At 40.4% G+C, this 22,520-nt stretch overlaps 1 long non-coding RNA gene across 1 annotated transcript; it reads right to left on the minus strand.

The window, feature by feature from the left end:
• Nucleotides 1-1,205: 1,205 nt before the first annotated feature.
• On the minus strand, nucleotides 1,206-21,192 carry LOC129510108 (uncharacterized). Its single transcript, XR_008664524.1, has 3 exons — nucleotides 20,458-21,192; nucleotides 19,577-19,685; nucleotides 1,206-2,326 (listed from the first exon to the last, which is right to left on the minus strand). It is a non-coding gene; the product is annotated as an uncharacterized LOC129510108 (long non-coding RNA).
• Nucleotides 21,193-22,520: the final 1,328 nt, after the last annotated feature.

The following is a 22,520-nucleotide window of genomic DNA, read 5'->3' on the forward strand; positions in this document are numbered from 1 at the left end:
ACAATCTCAAAAATATGCTTCCATCAAAGGGCTGCTCTTGTCATGTTAGACAAGAGGAAGCAAATAAAGACCTTAGCACCCCGTAAGTTTTCATTACACAGAAACTGCATTAGGAGGACAGTTATTATCTCAGACCTTGAAGAGTAGGTGGGTCAAGGAGAGTCTTCAGTGCAGTCCCTGGGCTTCGTCCACAGTCACTCTGGCCCAGAGGCAGAGATTCTGCATAAGAAAGAAGCAGAGGCCAGCGGGGGTGTTGGAAGGGGGAAGGTGGGGTTAGTCTGGAAGGGTTTTCCAGGGACGCATACAGGGTGGGTCCCAGAGAGGAGGAGGAGGGACGTTGTTTCCTCATAGACCAGAGCAAAGTGCAGAACAGAGGGGAGTGGCAGCAAGTGAGGAGTTTGAAAAGATCAGGAAAAGGATAGCTACTCCAGCAACTGAAAAATTTTGTATTCTTGGAATTAGGGCCTAGTTCTGCATGCGGGACCATTGGATTGTTGCTTTCCACTCTAAAAGCACAGATGGAGCCTAACTCAGGTCAAAGCTGGGATGCAGAGATGAATTAGGTGTAGTCTTTACCTTAAAGAATTCACAGTCTAGAGGAGACAAATGCAATGATTCATTCATATTCATTCATTCATTCATTCATTCATTCAGCAAGCTTCCTTAAGCCCCACTGTCTATGGCTCTATGGCTCATGGTACTAAGACCTGCCTAAGCTCTCAGTGCACACATCCCAGACATTGCTTATAATAATGGTCTCTTTACATGTCTGCTCCTCCACTCTGGCTAGGCTTTTAGAAGGCCTCTGCCCTTTTCATTGCTCTAATTCCAATAACACAGTGCTATACAATAACATAGTTCAACTTATTGATTGAAACTGAAGCATAACCTATTAAATGCCAAAACAAAACCATAAAGGATGAAATAAAGCAGATCCTAAAATCAATACAAAGAATGGCAAATTAACCCAACTGTGTATACCTTGATAGCTCAACCATCCAGACAATGGGAGTTAATTCAAGACATGTTGTTTGTTTTTTTTTTTTAACATAATACCTTGACTGTGTATTATTAGTGAATTATATTCTGAGGGCATTAAAAATAACCACAAATAAGTCTTGAACTTTAATCAATAGATTTGTATGGACATACTTCATGTTTTGCAAGTTAGATCAAATGAGTCCATGGAACACATGTATAAAATGGGAGATGCTGAGGAAAACACCATGGTTTTGGATTTGAATTTGTGGGGGTCACTTTGAACCCATACATATCTGCAGATGCAAAAGTATTTAGCTACTTTGCTAGTTTTGCCATATTTATTTTAATTTCTCTGAGGTCATAATTCAACAAAATCTGTAGAATGCTTACTATATTCCAGACACCATACTGAGCACTTTACATGAAATATTTCATTTAATCCTCACCATTGTCACTGTGTGATATATATAACTCTTATTAGAAACATGAGAAGCTTGCCCACGGTAATGGCAAAGCCAAGTTTGGTCTGACCACAGAACTGTGCTTATAAACACAGAGATAAGTAAGACAATTCATATTTTAGCCCCATCTTAAAACACTGCTTTCAATTGTGACACTAAACTTGATCTTACTGCTAAAATAAATAACCCTTACAGGGGAACAAAAGACCCTTAGGAATCATCTAATTTGTTAATAAAAGCATTTGTGCTCAATTGGAATACAGCATATTTTTAAAGGGTCTCAGAGGCAAAACTGTGGGGTTTTAGATCTGGCTTTGCCAATCTGGCATGTGGCTTTGTTTAAGTACATTAGACCCTCTCGCATCTATGCTTCCTTTTTTTCTGAATTGAAGGCGCTGGAAGACACAAGGAGTCATAAACTCAAATGTCTTCAGGGGTTGACACAAATGAATAAAGTGGCCCAATGACCCAATGGTGTCAGTGACCTCTCAGCTCCAGGTATGTACCCCTGAGGTCACCAGACCTTCTACTTATCAAAAGAAGCCAGGAACATAAAAGCTTGCGTGAGTAAAAAATAAGGAAACAAAACAAAACAAAAACCCTAAAAAACCAAAACCAACTATATCAGTATGTGGTCCTTAGGCCAACATCTTGTAATTTTGCATCAGATGAACTCTGAAGTCCTTTCAAGGATACTTTGTTGAAAATGAAATGATCCCTTCAGGCCTGGAACAGATGTTTTGTGCCTTAAGTTGTGATGCTTAAAGCTGATTATCTCATTCATCTTCTTAAACTCTTCAAGGTTATGTTGGGAAAGTGGATGAGTCTTGGTACCTCTTTGAACCGCCTTCTGCTTACCTTTGGAATGAACAGGCTGAAGGTCTCTGAGAAAGGAAAAAAAAATTAGTATCCATTGAGAACATGCTGTATGTCAGGGACTTTTCGTGTATCATACCGTTTATATTAGTTGGGATTCTCCAGAGAAACAGAATCAGTATGATTTGTTTGTGTATACACACACACACACACACACACACACACACACACACATAAATGTTTATATATACACTCACATAGATTTTTTTTAACTTTTTTTTTTTAAGTATGCTCTAACAACTCAACATGGGGCTCAAACTCGTGACCCTGAGATCAAGAGTTGCATGCTCTACCAACTGAGCCAACAGAGCGCTCTGAAAGAGATATTTATTTTATGTAATTGGCTCATGCGATGGTGGAGGCTGACAAGTTTAAAGTCTGCACAATGGGTTAACAGGCTGGAGACCCAGGAATGGTAATAGTGCGGTTCAAGATTGAAGCTTATCGGGATCCCTGGGTGGCGCAGCGGTTTAGCGCCTGCCTTTGGCCCAGGGCACGATCCTGGAGACCCAGGATCGAATCCCATGTCAGGCTCCCAGGGCATGGAGCCTGCTTCTCCCTCTGCCTATGTCTCTGCCTCTCTCTCTCATTCTGTGTGACTATCATAAATAAAAAATAAAAAAAAAAAAGATTGAAGCTTATCTGCTAACAGAATTCCTCCTTGTTCAGGGGAGGTCCATTTTTGTTTTTTATTCAGGCCTCTAAATAGTTGGGTGAAGCCCACCCACACAAAGGATGATCTCCTTTACTCAAAGTCCACTGATTTAAATGTTAATCTCATCTGCAGAAAACACACTCTCAGAAACATCCAGAGTAATATTTGGTCAAATATCTGGGTACTGTGGCCCAACCAGGTTGACATATAAAATTAACTATCATACCACTTAATCCTCACAATGATCCTCCTAAGTAGACTACTGTTCCCATTTTACAAATGAGGAAACCGAAAATCTGAGAAATTAAATGACTTTTAGAAAAAACGATTAGGAGCAGAGCTAGCATTCAAACTCAAGTCTGTCTAACTCCAAAATTCATTTCTTCACTCAGTTTTATCATGATTCTAGATATTAATGCTACTATTTGAAAGGATTTGCTTTGGTAAGGTCCAAGTTTGTGATAGATTCCAGGATCAAGGGAGCTGACTGCAAAACCCAGAGCTCCAATCTGGATATACAGGGAGACACCCACAAGCGGATACTGTCAGCCAAGTTGTCTACATAGATTACATCATGGATGCTTCTTCTGTGGATTCAACAAGGCAGAAGCTAAATGAACCAGGGAATCGTTTTCCTACACCTGGACCCTTTTCAAGCTGTTTACATTCTATCCAAAAAATATTCACTGTGCATTTCCTGCATGCCAGGTATCTTGCCTGGAGGCTATGGATACAGAGATGCATGAGACACATCCTTGGCATCAGGTTGCTGTGTATCTAGTTAGGGAGTAAGGCAAACACAGTGCTATAAATGGAGCCCTCCAGGGAACCAGAGAAGGGAGATCTGGTACCCTGTATCTCTGACTCTGGGGTTCAGGCCTCTCTGGATTTTATTTCCTTGGAGCCTAGCACACTGCCTAGCATTTAGTAGGTGTTCGATAAATGCCCACTGAATGTCTGCATGGGTGAAGGAGTAAATGGAAATTTACTTATTCCCATGTTTGCACCCTTTGCTACATGGTTATCTCCTTAAGGGCAGGGGAAGGGGCTAAAAACATGGACTCACGACTTGGGTGATCTGACTCTAAAGTCCAGCCATTTCTCTTACTGGCTGTGGAATATGATCTCTCCATGGTTCAGTGTCTTTGACTATGAAATAGTGCTAATCATAGCACATGCTATGATACCACCGTGAGGATCACAGGAGTTAATGAACTGAAGATACTTAGTGGAGCACCTCGCATGGAGCAAATGCTCCAAAATATTACCTGTTTCATTGACATGGTCACCATTAATTTCTGTCTTTGGGATATAGCCCGACTCTGTAAGTAATTGTGGGTGATCAATAGTAACTGAATTAACTTATCTTGGGCTATTGGAGAAGGGGAAGGGTGGGCAAACCCTTCTTTTCTTTTCTTTTTTGGCAGCTTCATCTCATCTCTCTGCTGGATTTCCCTTAAAACCTCACTAGCTCTTGAAACCTTGGAGACCAGGACAGACTAATCCCTAAATTATTCAGACCTCAAGGTGAGTTGCCCATCCTCATGTGGATGAGGAATTAGGGCCTTCTTCGAAGCTTGAAGGGAAGAAGAGCAGGGCAGCCTTCCTCCCTGCTATTCAGGCACTCATTGCATCTCTAGCTGTTCGCTGGAAACACATTCCATTCAGACATCAGCCAAGTTAGCCCTCTTTGGAAAAGGCCAACTCTCTATAACTGATTCCTAGCCCTGCCAGTGGAGCCTTCAGGACTCTTCTAGATCTCTGGCTTCCCTCACTTTTCCACATACTATTTCTTCAGCAGTAGGAATATTTTCAACCCATAAGGAGAATGTGTCTGATGCTTTAGGTATCTCTGTGAGGAGGCAGATAAGTGGACATTGCCTTGAGGATTGAGTTAGCATGGAAATAACTTGCTCTTTGGCCTTGGGCAAGTTGCTTCACCTTTCTGGGCTTCAATTTTCTTGTGCTTTTAAGTGAGAGAGCTGGACAAGGTAATTTCTAAGATCATTCTTGCTCTAAGTTCTATGATCATCAAATCATCGTGTCAGTAAGTGGCCACCAGCAAATATGTGTGGAAAGGATTTTGGGAGATCAGTCTAGCAGTGGCTTATAGAACAGACTGGGGATCTAGCAGACCCTGCAAAGGAGGGAACCATGTAGATCCCCATTAGATTCAAGGAATGTGACCTCTCCTTGTGTTCACAACTAGAGGGACCAAAGTATTCAGTGCCTCCCCTTCCCTATCATATGCCATCTGATACCCAGCTAGCTTCCAGTGATTCATAGCAAGGATTCCCACAATTCCTAATGAGGGCAACCTCACATAAGCCATTCTCTAATGAATATTCTGTGATTTCCTTGAAAATGATAAATATGGGGTAGCCCGAGTGCCTCAGCGGTTTAGCTCTGCCTTCTCTCTGTCATGAATAAATAAAATCTAAAAAAAAAAATGATGAATATGGCTAATTCTCAGAAGTCCTTGCTATACTTTTGTTTGTTCCAGACCAGAGGAAGTTGGGAACATTTTTAGAGGGATCAACTCTCCTGGCTTCTCACTTAGTTACACCATGTTCAATTAGACCATGCAGTGCCACTCTGGATGTGATGTGGCATGGAATCATCATAATAGCCAGACTTCTAATTTGGAAGACATCGACTTATCTTTACATTTCACCTTTATCTTGGCTTGGCAGAAATTCATTAATAATGGGAAAAGATTACAAAAAAAAGTTTGCATTTCAATTAACCTTCAAGTATCCTTGTTTGAATTCAGTCAAAAGTTTTTGCCAGAGAGATGCAATAAAATATATTTGAGCCAAGGGTGATGGGGGAAAGCAAAACAAATATATTTTGGAAGAAGGAATAATATTCTAAAATATTTTGCTTTAGAGTAGCAATTATTGAATTTTCTCTCTGAAAATTGTAGTCAGTTAAGAATATATTCTAAATAGATACGTAACAAAGAAAAATTAATGAATATAATCTTTGGATGACAGATTCCAGATTGGACTGATAAAAAATGTCAGAGCATTTAGGGTTTGGTCCTAGATTCTCAAGTGCAAGGCCTAACTTCCTTGATGTCTATGGTGTCTTTGTCAAAAACTCAATGATGGGAAATATTTATGGTTGTTTTGTCACATTATTTATCTGAAGTCAATGGGAAACACCTAAGAGTTCCCTTTTCCTTTCAACTTCAAAATGCAAGTGATTCAGAAAACACTCAGGTTATTTATTTCTTTTTTTTTAACATTTTTTTAAATTTCTTTTAATTTTTTTATTTATTTATGATAGTCACAGAGAGAGAAAGAGAGAGAGGCAGAGACATAGGCAGAGGGAGAAGCAGGCTCCATGCACCGGGAGCCCGACGTGGGACTCGATCCCGGGTCTCCAGGATTGCGCCCTGGGCCAAAGGCAGGCGCCAAACCGCTGTGCCACCCAGGGACCCCAGGTTATTTATTTCTTAATGACAACTACATTTTGGAAGGTAGAAAACAGCTGCAATTGAGTGGACTTAGTAAATTGAAAAAGCTAAATTTAAGCTAGCACAGGGGGAAGTCAAAATAATTCAATTTTATCCTGCTTGTTATGGGTTGATTTATATTCCCCCACAAAATCATACATTGAAGACCTAATGTCCAGTACCTCATAATGAGACTGTATTTGGAAACAGGGCCTCTAAAGATGTGATTAAGTTAAAGTCATTAGGGTAGGCCTTAATCCAATATGATCGATGTCCTTATAAGAAGAGACTAGGACACACAGCTGCACAGAGGGATGACCATATGAAGACACAGGGAGAAGATGCCATTTATAAGCCAAGGCAAGAAGCTTCAGAAGGGACCAACCCTACTGACACTTTGATTTTGGCCTCTTGGCCTCCTAAATTGTGAGAAAAGACATTTTTGTCATTTAAGCCTCCCCTGGCTGTGGTATGTTGTTGTGGCAACCCAAGCAAACTATACACATCACCAATCCCTCAGAAAGAATTAATTAGATACCTCTGGAAACTAAAGGAGAGGGGTGTGTCAGACCAGAGGATTCCTTAGTCTGTATAAGAAATATTTGAAATTCTCATATTCTCCTCTGCCCCTTGGGTGATGATCGGAGGTTTATTTTCTAGAGAGGATCTTAGAGGATGTGGCAATGGTCGCATGCAAAAGCGGTGGTAAATACAAAAACAAAAGGAAGTGTCAGGTGGAATTCTGAATGCAGAGACGTTGCTCCCACTCTTCTTTTTCCACTTAATCTTTACAAAATTGAAGTGTGGCTTTGCCATTCAGAAGAGATTTGAGGAATCTCCTCTAGTAATTTTGACCAGCCCATGACATCAGAGGTTTCCTCAATGAAATAGGCCTGTCAGAACACCCTATAGTGAAGCCCACACTCAAAAAGCACTTCCGCTTCTGTACCCTGTGCCCAGAACTTCCAATGACCCAAGTCATTTTCTTCCCTGGGCACCCCTGATGCCCTTCCTCCTGAATTCCCAGTTCAGTTTCCTCAAAGGAAGTCTTCTTCACACACCCTGTCTTTAATCTTCAATTCCTGTTCCTTGGGTGCCCTGTATAAATCACTTTGTTGGCAGAAAACAGATGGCACACTTAGAGGGTAATTACAAAGAGTTGGAAGAGGGGTCATCTTCCAAAAGTCTGGGCAGGGTTAATGGAACCAACAGAGGATGGGAAGCATCTGGTGAATAGCAACAGAGGGGAGCTATTATTACTCCTAGGTATGAGTGTTAGAGGGACCTGGGGAAAGCTGTAATCACTGGAGAGAGACTGCCTGCTAAGGAGACTAGCCATAGGTGAGGAAAGTAGCCACTGCTAAAATCTCAGACTGGAAGAGCGGAGTAGGAGTGACAGTCAGCTGATTTTGGCTGGGGTGGGTCCAAGACTGGAGTCCTCACCTGACACCTGCTGGCACCATGATTATGCTTTAGGAAACTTGTCTTAGTACCCCCTCTTTCTTCCTATTGCACGCCCATCTCCAACCAGTGTTTTACATTGGCTGAAGCCAACCAGGAGCCAGAGGGCATAGGAGCCCGGGGCATACACACCATAGAGATCAACCCTCAGTGTCTGTGAGGGGTTTACAACACCTCTCAGTCTCCTGATCTTTTGCAAATTCTCAGGACTGTGGCATCTGATTCACAACTCCCTTTGATATCTGAGATCTATTTTATCTGTGTATCTCAGTTGAGAGATCCAATTTACCCTTTTGTTACAATTGCCAAATCAATTATATCATCAAGTTCTGATCAGGAAAAAAAAAAAAGAAAGTGTTCTAGGTATTTACAACAAAGGGAATTTAATGCAGGGAATTTATTACATCAGTAATGGAAAAGGCCAAGAAGCCAAACAGGGGATAGAGATGAATAATATCAAGAAACCATCGCTGCCCCCAGGCTAGAAAACCAAAGGGAGGAGAATGTGTCAACAGAACCTGGGGGCCAAGTGACGTGGCTGAAGATGGGACCATGATGAACCCGAAGGTCAGAAGCAGGGATGACAAGCTTGCTGACCTCGGCAGAAAGTGTGGGAGAGTTGCATTCACTTCTCCCTCCTCTTTGCCCTCTAGGCTCTCACAAACTCCTCCACTGATTGAACTCAGCAAGAAGCCAGAGGACATAGGAGCCCTCAGGTTCAGCACCCTCATGGATACAGAGTAGAGCAGGGCAAGGTAAACCTGAAGGTGTAGTACATCGAGAGCAGGACAAAGAGCTTTAAGAGCCAATCTTCTTCCCATCAATCCTCCGAGAATCTCAGCAGTCTTCTTAGTGCTAAGGGAGTCAGTTCAGCTTTTAAATGTCCTAAGCACAGAGTGTGTTTTCTGGCCACACTGCACCACTGAAGAACACTAGTCTGACCTTGTAGTAAAGACACAATAACTCTTCAAGAAGGTCTTACTCTTTGACTGTCACACTTGGACAATTGGGTGTATGCTTGAACTCTCATGGTAGGAACACTTTGTTGAAATTCAAATGCTTAGCAAGCCCCCAGAAGCATGATCAAATCAGCAGGGTAGGGTTGGATAGGGGTTTCAGGCAGAGATACATACCAGCCAGAATCAGCATTTCTATCATGGAAACTTGGCTTGGAGCCTGACTTTCCACTTCCTCTTATGGAATTCCCCACTGGAAGCTTAACCTCAGCCAAGATCATTCCAACCACCAAATACATTCTACTAGTGTTGAGTTGCAAAAAGGAAGGTTTTCAAGTTTTTCCCTGTTCTCTCAGGAAGCTCTTTGGCCCCTAAGAACATTTCCATCTCTAATCCAGTAACCAACTCTATTTCAAAGAAGAACTGGGAGAGTCAATTTGTTAATCCAGATGTTCTGCTACCTATCTTCCATCCCATTGAGTCAGCTGAAGACCTTGTTAGAATATAGATTATTGGGTTTCTGCTTTTAGAGGTCTGTGATGGGGACTGGAACCAGCACCCCAGTTCTCATCTTTTAAAGCTGTGCCCCAGTTTAAGAAAATCTAACATAGGGGCATCTGGGTGGCTCAGTCAGTTAAGCCTCTACCTTGGCCTCAGGTCATAATGCCAGGGATCGAGCCTGCATCGGGCTCCCTGCTCAACGGAGAGCCTGCTTCTCCCTCTCCCTCTTCCTGCCTTTGTCCCTGCTTGTGCTATCTCACTCTCTGTCAAATAAATGTCTGTCTGTCAAATAAATACATACAATCTTTAAAAAAAAAAAACAAAAAAAAAAACAAACAAAAAAAACTAACATAAAAATCTCAGCTTCTAGGACAGAAAATGACCCTAAATGATTTATCAACTTCAAAATGCTTCAAAAGCTCTATTAAGAAGTTCACTGCTGGGATCCCTGGGTAGCTCAGTAGTTTGGCGCCTGACTTCAACCCAATGGTGTGGTCCTGGGGTCCTGGGATCGAGTCCCATGTCGGGCTCCCTGCATGGAGCCTGCTTCTCCCTCTGTCTGTGTCTCTGCCTCTCTCTATGTCTCTCATGAATAAATAAATAAAATCTTTAAAAAAAAAGTTCACTGCTAATTTTCTTTAAATGGAAACTTCTATTTCATTAAAATATAATTCAAATTACAACAGCTTTATTTACATAAAACTTGAAAAAACTTTCATAACACTTTTAAAAGATTGGTTTTATTATGAAAAATAAGGTCTACCTATAATAAATCTAATGAATATTCTTGAAAATACTGTTAGGAAGCACATTCCCTTTTGCTGATTTCTGAAAAGTTATAAACTGAAATACATCTGATCAAATAATTAGAGAGCAGAGTAAGTCAGTGTATAATTGAGAACTGAATTTTCAGGTACCAACTAAACATGCTTGTGCTTTGAAGCCTATCATTCTGTAATTAAAATCTTGAAATTCAAGTTCTTTATGCAATGAGTATGGAATGTGAGGAGAAAGAATACGAATTTCATCATCAATTTAGGAAAGCCTGGGCTAGTGTTCTAATCTCAGGTTTGCTATTTACTCTTTTTGTGACTTTGGGTAAGGTAATCAACTCATCTGAGACTCAGCTTTCTCAAAATTTAGTGGCTTAGAACAGTAACCATTATATTGTGCAGCAATCTGTGGGCTGGGAATCTGAGGGAGCGGGGGTCCAGCTGGAGGAGCTCAAGTCTGCCCCCACATGGCCTCAGCTGGCATGGCTCGTTGGGGACTAGAGGACTCAAGGTGGCCTCACTCAAGTGTCTTCTGTCCTAGCTGGAACAGTTTGAATGGCTGGGGACCCACTAGTTATGACTGGGCCTTGCTCTTCTGGTGTTGGTTGGAATCACTCATATGTCTGGAATCTAGCTTATTCTCTATGTGTTCTTTTCTATGGATAGTCTGGGCTTTCTATGGTTGGCTACATTCTCCTCTGAGTCAAAGAACAATCCATGGAGACTCCTTAGAGTGTAGGCCTAGAAATTCCAAAGTATCACATTGGCTGCATTCTATTGGTCCAAGCAAATCACAAGGCCAGCTCAGTTATGGAACTGGGGAAAGTGACACCTTTCCTGATGTGAGGAGGGGCATAGTGATCACCTTTGCAGGCAATCTACCACAGAGACCAACAAGAAAAGTCAGCTTTGCCACACTTCTCCATGAACTTGACTTCCCTCAGTGTTAGTCAAAGTTAAAAACTGAAGAGCACTCAAAGCCTATGTATGGAGAGGATATGGTCTCGAAGGGAGACGAAGGGAATAGTGACAGAAATGGAACTGAAAAAAGCATTCTGACAAACCTATACACATTGAAACCCGGGATTGCAAGCACAGAGCCACAGCTACGTCTCACCACTCCTGTATCCACTGCAGATGGCATTAATCAACAACAAAGTCCATGTGTGCCCTTAACATTCTTCCCAGGTCAAGGCTCTATGCCACCATTACAAATCTACCAGTCTGAAAAAGAGAAGACATCTGTCTACCACTCCGGCTCACCTTCTGAGGGGTAGGGGAGATGTGACTGTTTTAAGTATGCTCCACAGATTGATCTTGGCATACCTTGCCCTCTCCTGCTTGAGGCCACTGCTTTACCCCTTAGCTTGGAGCAGCAGAGTGCCCTTAATAAAGTGGTTTTTGAATGGGATTGTTTGGTCCTCACACCTCAGATGAAAAGAGGAGAAAACTGAGACTCAAAGAAGTTGCATAATCTGTCCAAGTTCTGCAGTGGGATAGCAGTGGCCCCAAGTAATCTCTTCCTACTGTGCATAAAGCCTCCCATAATCTCAAACTCTCAGAATCATAGACTGTAGGAGGTGAAATGATGGCATCAGGCCTAAGCTTTTTGTTTTTCAGGTTGAGAAACAGAGGCCCAGAAAGTGAAAGTTCTTTCCAAGGATCGGGTCCAACTGAGGCAAGTTAACCTCAGAACTGGCACCCAGCGTTCATGATTCCTAGTGAATTGACCTTAACCTCAATTTCAGCAGTTAATTAGTGCAGCTTGGCTGACTTCAAACTTTTGGCTTATCCATTTGGTTGATCTGTGCTGTGAAATCAAATAGGCAGGAGGTGGTTTCTCACAGAGTCTGACCCACAGCCTGAAGGAGCTCCCATACCTGAATTTTGTTATAAAGGCTGTGGAACATTTAAATAAATCTTTGGTTTTAAAATTAACCTATGCAAACAAGATGCCAAAGATAGGAAATATGATGCTCTGTCAGATTTTGTTACTGCCTTTGATTTAATATTTTAATAAGAAGGCATTTCATACAGCACCCTGAGGTATTTTACTAAGAGTAAAAATGTTTAAAAAATTTGATGAATTATTTATGGATAAACCTAATCTCATTAACTTCTTGTATTTACTTAATAGATGTACAACCACTCAACAGAGAGATTTCCAGACCTGAAAACTGTGATTAGGGACAATGAGACAAGTCAGTGTGATTGTCATTTTTTGAGTGCTACTGGGAACCAGGTACTCAGCTATATTAAGTCATTTAGCCTTTATAAAATCTAGGTGCAATAAGCGTTATATGCCTCAGTTATGAATAAGGAAACCGAGACCAATAGAGGTTTTCTCTCTACTAGCATCTGTACCCAAACAACGTACCACCTTGGATGATATCAAGAGCCAATTGTGTGTGGACCAGACCTTAATTCTCTTGCCTACTCAAGAACATTTCCCCCAAAATTTCCCTCTGTTTTTCTTTTTTTTTTTAAAGATTTTATTTATTTATTCATGAGAGATACAGAGAGAGAGGGAGAGAGATGGACAGAGAGAGAGAGAGAGAGAGAGAGAGAGAGAGGCAGAGACACAGGCAGAGGGAGAAGTAGGCTCCATGCAGGGAGCCCGAGGTGGGACACCATCCCAGGTCTCCAGGATCATGCCCTGGGCTGAAGGCGGCGCTAAACCACTGAGCCACCTGGTCTGCCCCCTCTGTTTTCTATGACATTGTTTGCTTTTACTAGACTATTCTTATCAGCACACAAACATGCAGTTAATTTTCCCACTTAACAAAATGCAGACACACAAACAGAAAGATGCTTTTCTGCATCCCTGGATTGGTGATCTTACTTCTTAACTACCTTTTGCAGCAAAATTCTATGAAAGCGTTAAATTCACTGATTCCTATTCTTTTCCTCCCATTGTCTCCTGAACTCGTCCTGTCTGCCTTTTGCCCCACTATACTATCAAGAGAGCGTAGAGTCAAGGTCATAACTACCTCCATGCTGCTAAATCCACTGGCCCTTCAGCAGTATTCACCTTCCTTGACTTCTGACACAGTTGATTGCTGCATCCTCAGAAACACATTTGCTTTCCTTGTATGGGATACCATACTTTCCTGGTTATGTCCTACCTTCTTGACCACTCTTTTGTCTCCTTTGTTGCTTCCTATACCCCACCCCCCAGCCTCAGGCCTTGGATTCCACCTCCTTCTTTGCCTCTCATCTTGTGGCTTTAAATACCACCATAAACTGACAGTTTTCACAATTACATCCCTTCCTGAGCCCCAGAATCAAATATCAACTATCTCTTGGAATCTGCACTTGACTACTTAAGAGCTAGCTCAAATTTAACACATCCCAAACAGACCACTCTCCATTCATGCCCCTTAAATCCTACTTAATTCTCAGGCTTCTCCTATCTCAGTGATTGACAACTTTCTCCCTCCAGTTGGTCAGGCCAAAACTTTCAGAGTTCTGCTTGGCTTTCTCTTTGTATGCACGGTAGTCCAGTCAGTTGTGTTTTCAAAATATATCTAGAGTGTGCACATGTACTGGCATTTTCCCTGTTATCTCTGTGACCTAAGATACTCTCGCTCCTTATCTGGATTCTAGCAACAGTCTCCTATCTGGTCTTCACTTTTGCTTTTCCTGTTTCCAGTATTTTTCCACAAAGCAGCCAAGGATTTCCTCTTAGAATTTAAACAAGCACAGGACATTTTCCATGCGCCCTGTAGTGTTGTTAGATCTTTATTGATTTTTAAAGAAGCAAATAGCTAAGGGCATTTAGGTTTTTATGTAAAAGTTTCACAGTGTTAGTGTTAGTGAAGGGTCTAATTGACCCTTGAACATCATGGGGGTTAGGAGCATGAACCTCCTTGCACAGTTGAAAAGCCATGGGAACTTTTGACTCCTCTGCAGCTCAACTACTAATAGCTTCCTGTTGACCAGAAGCCTTACCAATAACATAAACAGTCGATTAACACATATTTTGTATATAATACATATTACATGCTATATTTTTACTGAAAAATAACCTAGAAAAAAGGAAATGTTATTCAGGAAATCATAATGAAGAGTACTGTATAGTACTGTACTATATTTATTTTAAAAAAGAGAAATATAGGGATGCCTGGGTGGGCTCAGCCTTTGAGTGTCTGCCTTTGGCTTGGGGCACGATCCTGGGGTCTTGGGATTGAGTCCCACATTGGGCTCCCTGCGTGGAGCCTGCTTCTCCCTCTTCCTGTGTTGTGTCTCTGACTCTCTCTCTCTCTCTCTCCCTCTCTCTGTGTCTCTCATGAATAAATAAACAAACAAATATTTAAAGATTATTGTTTAAAAAAAAAAAGAGAGAGAAATCTACATGTAAGTGTACCCACCCAGTTCAAACTCATGTTGTCCAAGGGTCAACTGTAATTACAAATGTTAAAAATACTGTGGAGGATACCAAAATCACATGTCAGCTGACAACCTTTCGTTACTTTTGCACTAAGTGCAACTCCCTGCTGAAAAGGCTGTTCTGTCTCTCACTAGACTTGAGTCTCAGTTCAATGTGTTGGTACCTTTGGTATTCTATACTTCCTCTGTGTGTGTGTGTGTGTGTGTGTGTGTGTGTGTTTGGGGGAGGGTAGTACTTTTTTTTTTTAATTTATAGATTTTACTTATTCATTCATGGGAGATACAGAGAGAGAGGCAGAGACACAGGCAGAGGGAGAAGCAGGCTCTCTATGAGGAGCCCGATGTGGGACTTGATCCCAGGACCCCGGGATCACAACCTGAGCCAAAGGCAGATGCTCAACCACCCAGGTCCCTGAGGGTAGTACCTTTTTATTGCAGTGTAACATATATACAGAAAAGTACACAAATTGTAAAAACTTTGACTAGTTTTTCACAAGATGAACACACCCATATAACAAGGCCTCAGGTCAAGAAACCACATTTTTACATCCCGGAAGCTTCTCTCATGTTCATTTTAGTAACTACCCAGTATGGGCAAACTCTCTTGTCTTCCTACACCAGAGAGCTTCTTTACCTCTTTTTAATTTTATACAAAGGGAATCATAGAATATATACTCTTTTGTGTTTGGTGTCTTCAGCTGAGCATTGTGTTTGTGAAATTCATTTCTGCTGTATGTTGTTAAAATTTTCTCATTCTTATTACTGTACAGTATTTTATTGTGTGGATATATAATAATTCATTTACCCATTATACTCTTGATGAGCATTTGGGAAATTTCTAGTTTTAGGTTATTAGGAACAATCCTGCTACGATTCTGTACATGTCTCTTGACGGACATATGTACACATTTCTATTGAGTATATATTTAAGGAGTGGATTTCTGAGTCATAGGTTATTAATTAGTGGTTGCTACCAACAAAATTTCTCAAAGTGATTGTCACAATATACATTATCTCAGTGGATGAGGCTTCACATCTTTGCCAAGACTTGGCATTATTTATCATTTCCATTTTAGCCATTCTGGTGGGTGTGAGGAGATATTGCATTGTGGTTTTAGATCTGCTTTTTTATTTTTCTTTTTAAAGATTTTATTTATTTATTAATGAGAGACACACAGAAAGAGGCAGAGACATAGGCAGAGGGAGAAGCAGGCTCCCTGCAGAGAGCCCAGTGAGGGGACTTGATCCCAGGATCCTAGGATTACTACCTGAGCCAAAGACAGATGCGCAACCACAGAGCCATCCAGGTGTCCCAGATCTGCTTTGTTCTTTAAATTTGTGTGAGGGATGGCTCTTATTCCTAGAAGTCCCACTACTAACTACTTAACCTATATAATGCTTGAGGAATTAATTTAATGTAAGTTCCTTAAATGGCTCTCCACCATTTTCAGGATAGGGCTGAAACTATATAAAATGTCCCTCCACCATTTCCCCCAAATGCCTTCACTCAAGTCATGTGGAGCAACTATTCTTGCTTTTCCCCCATGTTTTTCCTCTTTCATGCTCTTTCAGTTTGGTCTTTCTACGTGGTGTTTCCTCTGCCTGGAACCCTATTCTCTGACATCACTGCCTGACTGACACATATTCAGTCCTCAGGACCTAGCGAGAACATTGCCTTTTTCAGGAAGCCTGTCCTGACCATCATGACTTAGCTGCTTACAGTGTGCCAAAATGGTCAGTTTTCTCGTTCACATCCATCAGATCTTCAAAGGCAAAGGCAACTTATGTTTGTCATAGTGGATAAGCAGCAAATATTTGTTGAATGGATGAATGAATGAACAAATGAATGCACTAATAAGGGAGACTTGGAAATGGGAGCAAGCAGAGATTTGACTGTGTTATTTATCTAAGAGGAATTTTTAATTTAATTTAATTTTTTAATTTTTTAAAGAGGAATTAAAAAAGCAATAATAATATTGATACTACTACTACTGTTACTACTCTGTTCTTCCTTTTGTGCAGCTGCCTTAAACAAAGGCATTCAATTCCAGTATTGAAAGAATATTGAGAAATGCCCCAACTTTATGCAAAAATGAATTCCTTTAATCACAGCAGTTACTCTGTAGACCAGGGGGAAAGTGATTAAAGCAGGTGACTATTCACTACTGGGTTCAGTGAGAAGTAGTTTCAACCCTGCCCCCTAAGGCCGGGTGGGTGGAGAAGTGTGACGTCCTTTCTGCTGTCTTCAGGCTCAGACACAGTCAACACAGGTTTGATCACTTAGTATTTCCCTCCAGATTTCCTAAATAGAGAAGCTCTTATAATCCAGAAATCATTTATGGAACAATGGGCCACCAGTGGGTCACTGGATTTAGCTTTAAATGTCACAGCCAATACATTGATCGGCTCCAGGCTTAAAAGTATGGATGGATAAATCTACCATCTAGATTTAAGATACATTGCTCTGAAGCAGTTACTAATGTATGCCAGTGATATTGGGCTAAGACAGAAATAGAAAACCTTGAATCCATAATCCAGATGGGGCTGCCAGCTTTATTTTTTCAAATTTAAACATTCAGGATTGGTTGAAAGAAAATCACCTGCTAGTGAAAATCATTCATTACAGTTTCTTTAAGAGCACAATATTATTTTCACATTGTTTTCTTACTGTAAAAAGTAACAGAATGGGATCAAAACTACAATGAGATATTACCTCACACATGTTAGAATGGCTAAAATTAAAAAAAAAAAAAAAAGAAACAACAAGTGTTGGTGAGGAGAAAAAGGAACCCTCATGCACTGTTGGGAATACAAATTGGTGCAGCCACTGTGGAAAACAGTATGGAGGTTCCTCAAAAAGTTAAAAGTTAAAAAAGTCAAAAGAGATCTAAGATCTACCCTGTGATCTAGTAATTGCACTACTGGGTATTTACCCTCAAAATACAAAAACACTAATTCAAAGGGATACATGCATCCCAGTGTTTACCGCAGCATTATTTACAATAGCCAAATTATGAAAGCAGCTCAAGTGTCAATTGATAGATGAATGGATTAAAGAAGTGATATATATATATTATATAAATATATATATTTATATATATATAAAATATTATTCAGGCCTAGAAGATAATGAAATCTTGTCATTTGTAACAACATGGATGGAGCTAGAGAGTATAATGCTAAGTGAAATAAATCAGATAAAGAAAAATACCATATGATTTCATTTATATGTGGAATTTAAGAAAAAAAACAAACTAAAGAAAAAAGAGAGAGGGGGCAAACCAAGAAATGCTTAACTATAGAGAACAAACTGATGATTTCCAGAGAGGAGGTGGGCAGGGGGACAATGGAAATAGGTGTTGGGGATTAAGGCATGCACTTGTCACGATGAGCAACCGGGTGATACATGGAAGGGTTGAATTCCTACATCGTACACTTGAAACTAATATAACACTATGTTATATGCATTGTATGTTAACTATACTGGAATTAAGATAAAAAAAACTTAATAAAAGAGCAAAAAAAATCCCCAAAGTCTGAAACAAAATATCTCCAATCCAATCCAAACCAAACCAAACCAAACCAAACCAAATCAAGCCAAATTCCCCACTCTGCACACCTAGGATGTGGCCTTCATCCTCTTGCTCCAAGATGACAACTAATGTTTCAGGATGTTCCAAGCAGCAGGATGAGGAATGGACCAAAAAACGGGAGCAGAGTATTATTATTATTTTTTTTACTAGATTTCTGTTTACATTCCATAGGCAAGAGAGTAATCCCATAGCCACACAGGGATGGAAGGGGCATATACTTGTTATGTACTTTATATAAAAGTAAATTTCACTAGCAAATCTTTTTTCTTTTCTTTTCTTTTTCTTTTTTTTGCAAATCTTTTTTCTATAAGAGATATATAGTATTAAGCCTTTGGAAGTCCCAAATTTTCTTTTTTTTTCTTTTTTTAAAATTTTTTAAAATTTTTATTTATTTATGATACTCACAGAGAGAGAGAGAGGCAGAGACACAGGCAGAGGGAGAAGCAGGCTCCATGCACCGGGAGCCCGATGTGGGATTCGATCCCGGGTCTCCAGGATCACGCCCTGGGCCAAAGGCAGGCGCCAAACCGCTGCGCCACCCAGAGATCCCAAGTCCCAAATTTTCTAAGAAAATTTGAGTCAGAAAATGATTATCCAGTTCCTGAAAGGCCACCTAAAAATGAGAAATTCTAATCTTTTTTTGGTAATTTTATTTTTTAATTTGTGTACATTTTTTTAATTTGAGTTTGATTTGCCAACATATAGTATGTGCCCCCGAGCATATGACAGTGCTCAGGCCGTCAAGTGCCCCCCTCAGTGCCTGTCACACAGTCACCCCATCCCCCCACCCACCTCCCCTTCCACTACCTCTTGTTTGTTTCCCAGAGTTAGGAGTCTCTCATGTTCTGTCTCCCTCTCTGATTTTTCCCACTTATTTTCCCTCCTTTCCCTTCTAACCCCTTTCACTAGTTTTTGTATTCCCCGTATGAGTGATCTTTTTTCACCATGCCATGTCATTTCTCAATCTCTTATTTAACAAAGTAAATATATGATTTTTATACCAATACATTTAAAAATATAAATTTGTAATGTAATAGTGGAACTGGAAACATACTATTTGCCCAAGAGAGAAGGAAACTAGATAATGTTCTATGAGAAAAAAAAAAAGGTAACAGAATGGGGAGTTCTACATATAACTGTATGAAAATGCTTTTGTTCTGTGGGAGACCACCCACTCCACCACGTCCCTCTCCCTAGCATGAGCTCCACAAAGGGAAGGACCATGTCTTCTTTGTCTCTACATTCCCAAGCCTTGGACCAGTGCCTGGTCTAATAAATGTCCAATAATCTTTTGAATGAGAGGCATGTATCACCCACATGCTGGCTGTCTCTGTGGATTTTGTTTTTGCTGTGCAGCAACTTTTGAAACACAACTCAGCACTTTTTTACATCTATGATGAATGAATTGCATTAGCTTCCAATGCTGATTTTACTGAGCAGTTTTTAGGGAAAATAGAGAAAAAAGCCTACCTTACAGAGTATGAAGCATTTTGTTCCTCATCAAACATGCACTTCTAGTCTCTCTCACTCTCTTTTGGCTTTAAGCACTGGATTCTCTCTCTTCAAAAGTACAGCATCTCTGTTTCCCAAGGAGTAAGATACATATCCATGAGAAATGCTTTTTGTTGTACACGTAATGATTTTAGATCATTCCTAGAAATAATGCAATATCAAATCTTGTAGTTAAAAAAAACTATTCTTTAAAATTTTTTTCTTAATCCTTCTGAATATATCAACAAGAATGAGTTCAGTTTGCCATTATGTTTCCTTTCTTTTTTTTTTTTTATAGTTCTATGCCTTTTTGTTGTTGTTTTTTCTTTTTGTTTCTTTTTTCTTTTAACAAAGTTTGAGCAGGCCTCAAGCCAGAGCCTAGATGAGGCAGTAGTGTCTAGCTAGACTTTAATACCTTAAATTTCTTCACATTGTATTTATTTTTATAATTAATTTCTGTATATCTAAAATTATACTAGCTTTTATTTCAATGTAGTGAAATAAACCTTTATTTAAAATAAATTTAAATTTAAAATTCAGTCAGTTCAAATAAAAATCATAATTGATGATTGATAACTTTAGAAAAGTAGAAGATGGTAATATTTGGAGTTTGAAAAAATGACAATAGATTGAGGTAGATCATTTTTTTTATTATTGTTAAAAACAGACAGTCTGGTATGGTATAATGGCTAATTTTATGTGTCAACTTGGCTAGGCCATCTTACCTAGCTAGATAGTTGGTCAAACATTATTCTAGATGTTTTTAAAGATATCAGTAAACTTTGAGTAAAACAAACTATCCTCCCTACTGTGGTGGGTCTTATCCAATCTGCTGAAGGCTTTATTAGAAAAAGACTGACCTCACCCATGCAAGGAGTTCGGTTAGCAGACTTTGGACTCCAACTGCCACTCCTCCCTGGGCCTCCAGGACTCAGGATAACAGGTCTGGAGAAAGCAGGTAAAATGGATGTGACACCCATGTGGCCAAAGAGACTCCATGTAGATAGCATTCTTTAGAAAGTCCCTAACAGCATGTGTGCACACACACACACACTCTAAACTCATACTCACAGAGCTCAGGTCTAGGATTAGTTGCTTGTACTCATTCTTTTTATTTTTTTAAAGATTTTACTTTTAAGTAACCTCTACATCCAACATAGGGCTCAAACTTATAACCCCAAGATCAAGAGTCTCATGCTCTACCGGCTGAGCCAGTCAGGTGTCCATCATTCTTAAAAACTTGTTTGTAAGAATATTGCTGGAACAACTGATAGGTCAGCCAATCTGAGTCTATTGCCACCTTGACAGTGTAACAGAGTATCAGAATGGGAAGACAAAGTCAGTGTATTTAGATATTTTGAAAATCAAAATATCAAAGGGGCTGGTTTAAGGCAGGTCTTTCAATGTAGGGACTGATTAGAATTAGTGGACACAGCAAGGCAGAGGTTCTCAGGGTGAAGGTTTTGAAGTGCCTTGAGGAGATGCCTGGGTGGATCAGTTGGGTAAGCATCTGCCTTCAGTTCAGGCCATGATCCCACGGTCCTGGGATCAAGCCCTGCATTGGCTCCCTGCTCAGCAGGGAGTCCGCTTCTCCCTCTGCCCCTCCTCTCCACTCATGCTCTCTCTCTCTTAAATAAATAAATAAAATCTTAAAAAAAAAATAGAAGTGTCTTGGGTACCTGGGTAGCTCAGTCAGTTAAGCAACTAGCCTTTGGCTCAGGTCATGATCCTGGGGTCCTGGGATCTTTACCCATGTCAGGCTCCCTGCTCAGTGGGAAGTCTGCTTTTCCCTCTGCCCCTGCCCCTGCCCTTGCTCATTCTCTCTCTCTCTCTCTCTCTCTCTCCTCATCTTGTGTGTGCACTCATGTAGGTGCTCAAATACAAAAATAAATAAAGTTTTTTTTTTTTAAATAGAAGCATCTTGAGGTATGAACAGTCATTAGATACTATCTATTGAAATACTGGGCAGTCTGATGTTCAATCGATATGATTTAAGAAAGCTCCTAAAAGGAATAATACAGTCATTTGTAACACTTTATCTTCCCAGCAAGAGTTCCCTGGAATAGTTGAGTCATATTGTCAAAGACAATTGATGGCACAATTTGTTTTTGCCACTCAGGAATTTTTTTTAATTTTATTTATTTATTTATGATAGTCACAGAGAGAGAGAGAGAGAGAGAGAGAGGCAGAGACACAGGCAGAGGGAGAAGCAGGCTCCATGCACCGGGAGCCTGATGTGGGATTCAATCCCGGGTCTCCAGGATTGCACCCTGGGCCAAAGGCAGGCGCCAAACCACTGCGCCACCCAGGGATCCCCACTCAGGAATTTTGAAGTGTGATTTAGCAATTTTTACTTTCACAAAAACTTCTATTTCTGTACAATATTGATTTCACTGAGAGTTTTTAAAAACAATTTTTTAGACAGAGGGAGAGAGAGGGATAGAGGCAGACGGGGAGGGTTAGAGAGAATCCTGAGCAGAGTCCTGCTGAGCAAGGAGCTCAATGTGGGAATTGATTGCACAACCCTGAGATCATGACCACAGCCAAAATCAAGAGTCCAATGCTTAATCAACGGAGTCACCTAGACACCCTTACTGAGAAATTTTTTTTAAGGGACAAGAAAAAGAAAAAGGTTTAGCTAGCAGAGTAAAGTCATGTTGATGAAGACAGAATACTGAAGTCCTGTCAAGGTAGACAGCACGTGGGTGTCCATGAGTTTGATTCTTAGGATCAAGACTCCTGGTTACACATGGCAGAAAACACAACCCAAACAGGATTTTCAGACAGAGATTCTGTTGGCTCAGGATACTGCAAAGAATCCAAGTGTAGGCATGCCTAGAACCAAGGGCTCACATTATTAGACCATCTGCTATGGATATATGATTATAGAAAGATATATCATTATTGTGTTTCTCTCCATTTC

The sequence above is a fragment of the Nyctereutes procyonoides genome, unplaced genomic scaffold (genome assembly GCF_905146905.1).
Source record: "Nyctereutes procyonoides isolate TBG_1078 unplaced genomic scaffold, NYPRO_anot_genome, whole genome shotgun sequence".
In the NCBI taxonomy this organism is placed as follows: Eukaryota; Metazoa; Chordata; class Mammalia; order Carnivora; family Canidae; genus Nyctereutes; species Nyctereutes procyonoides.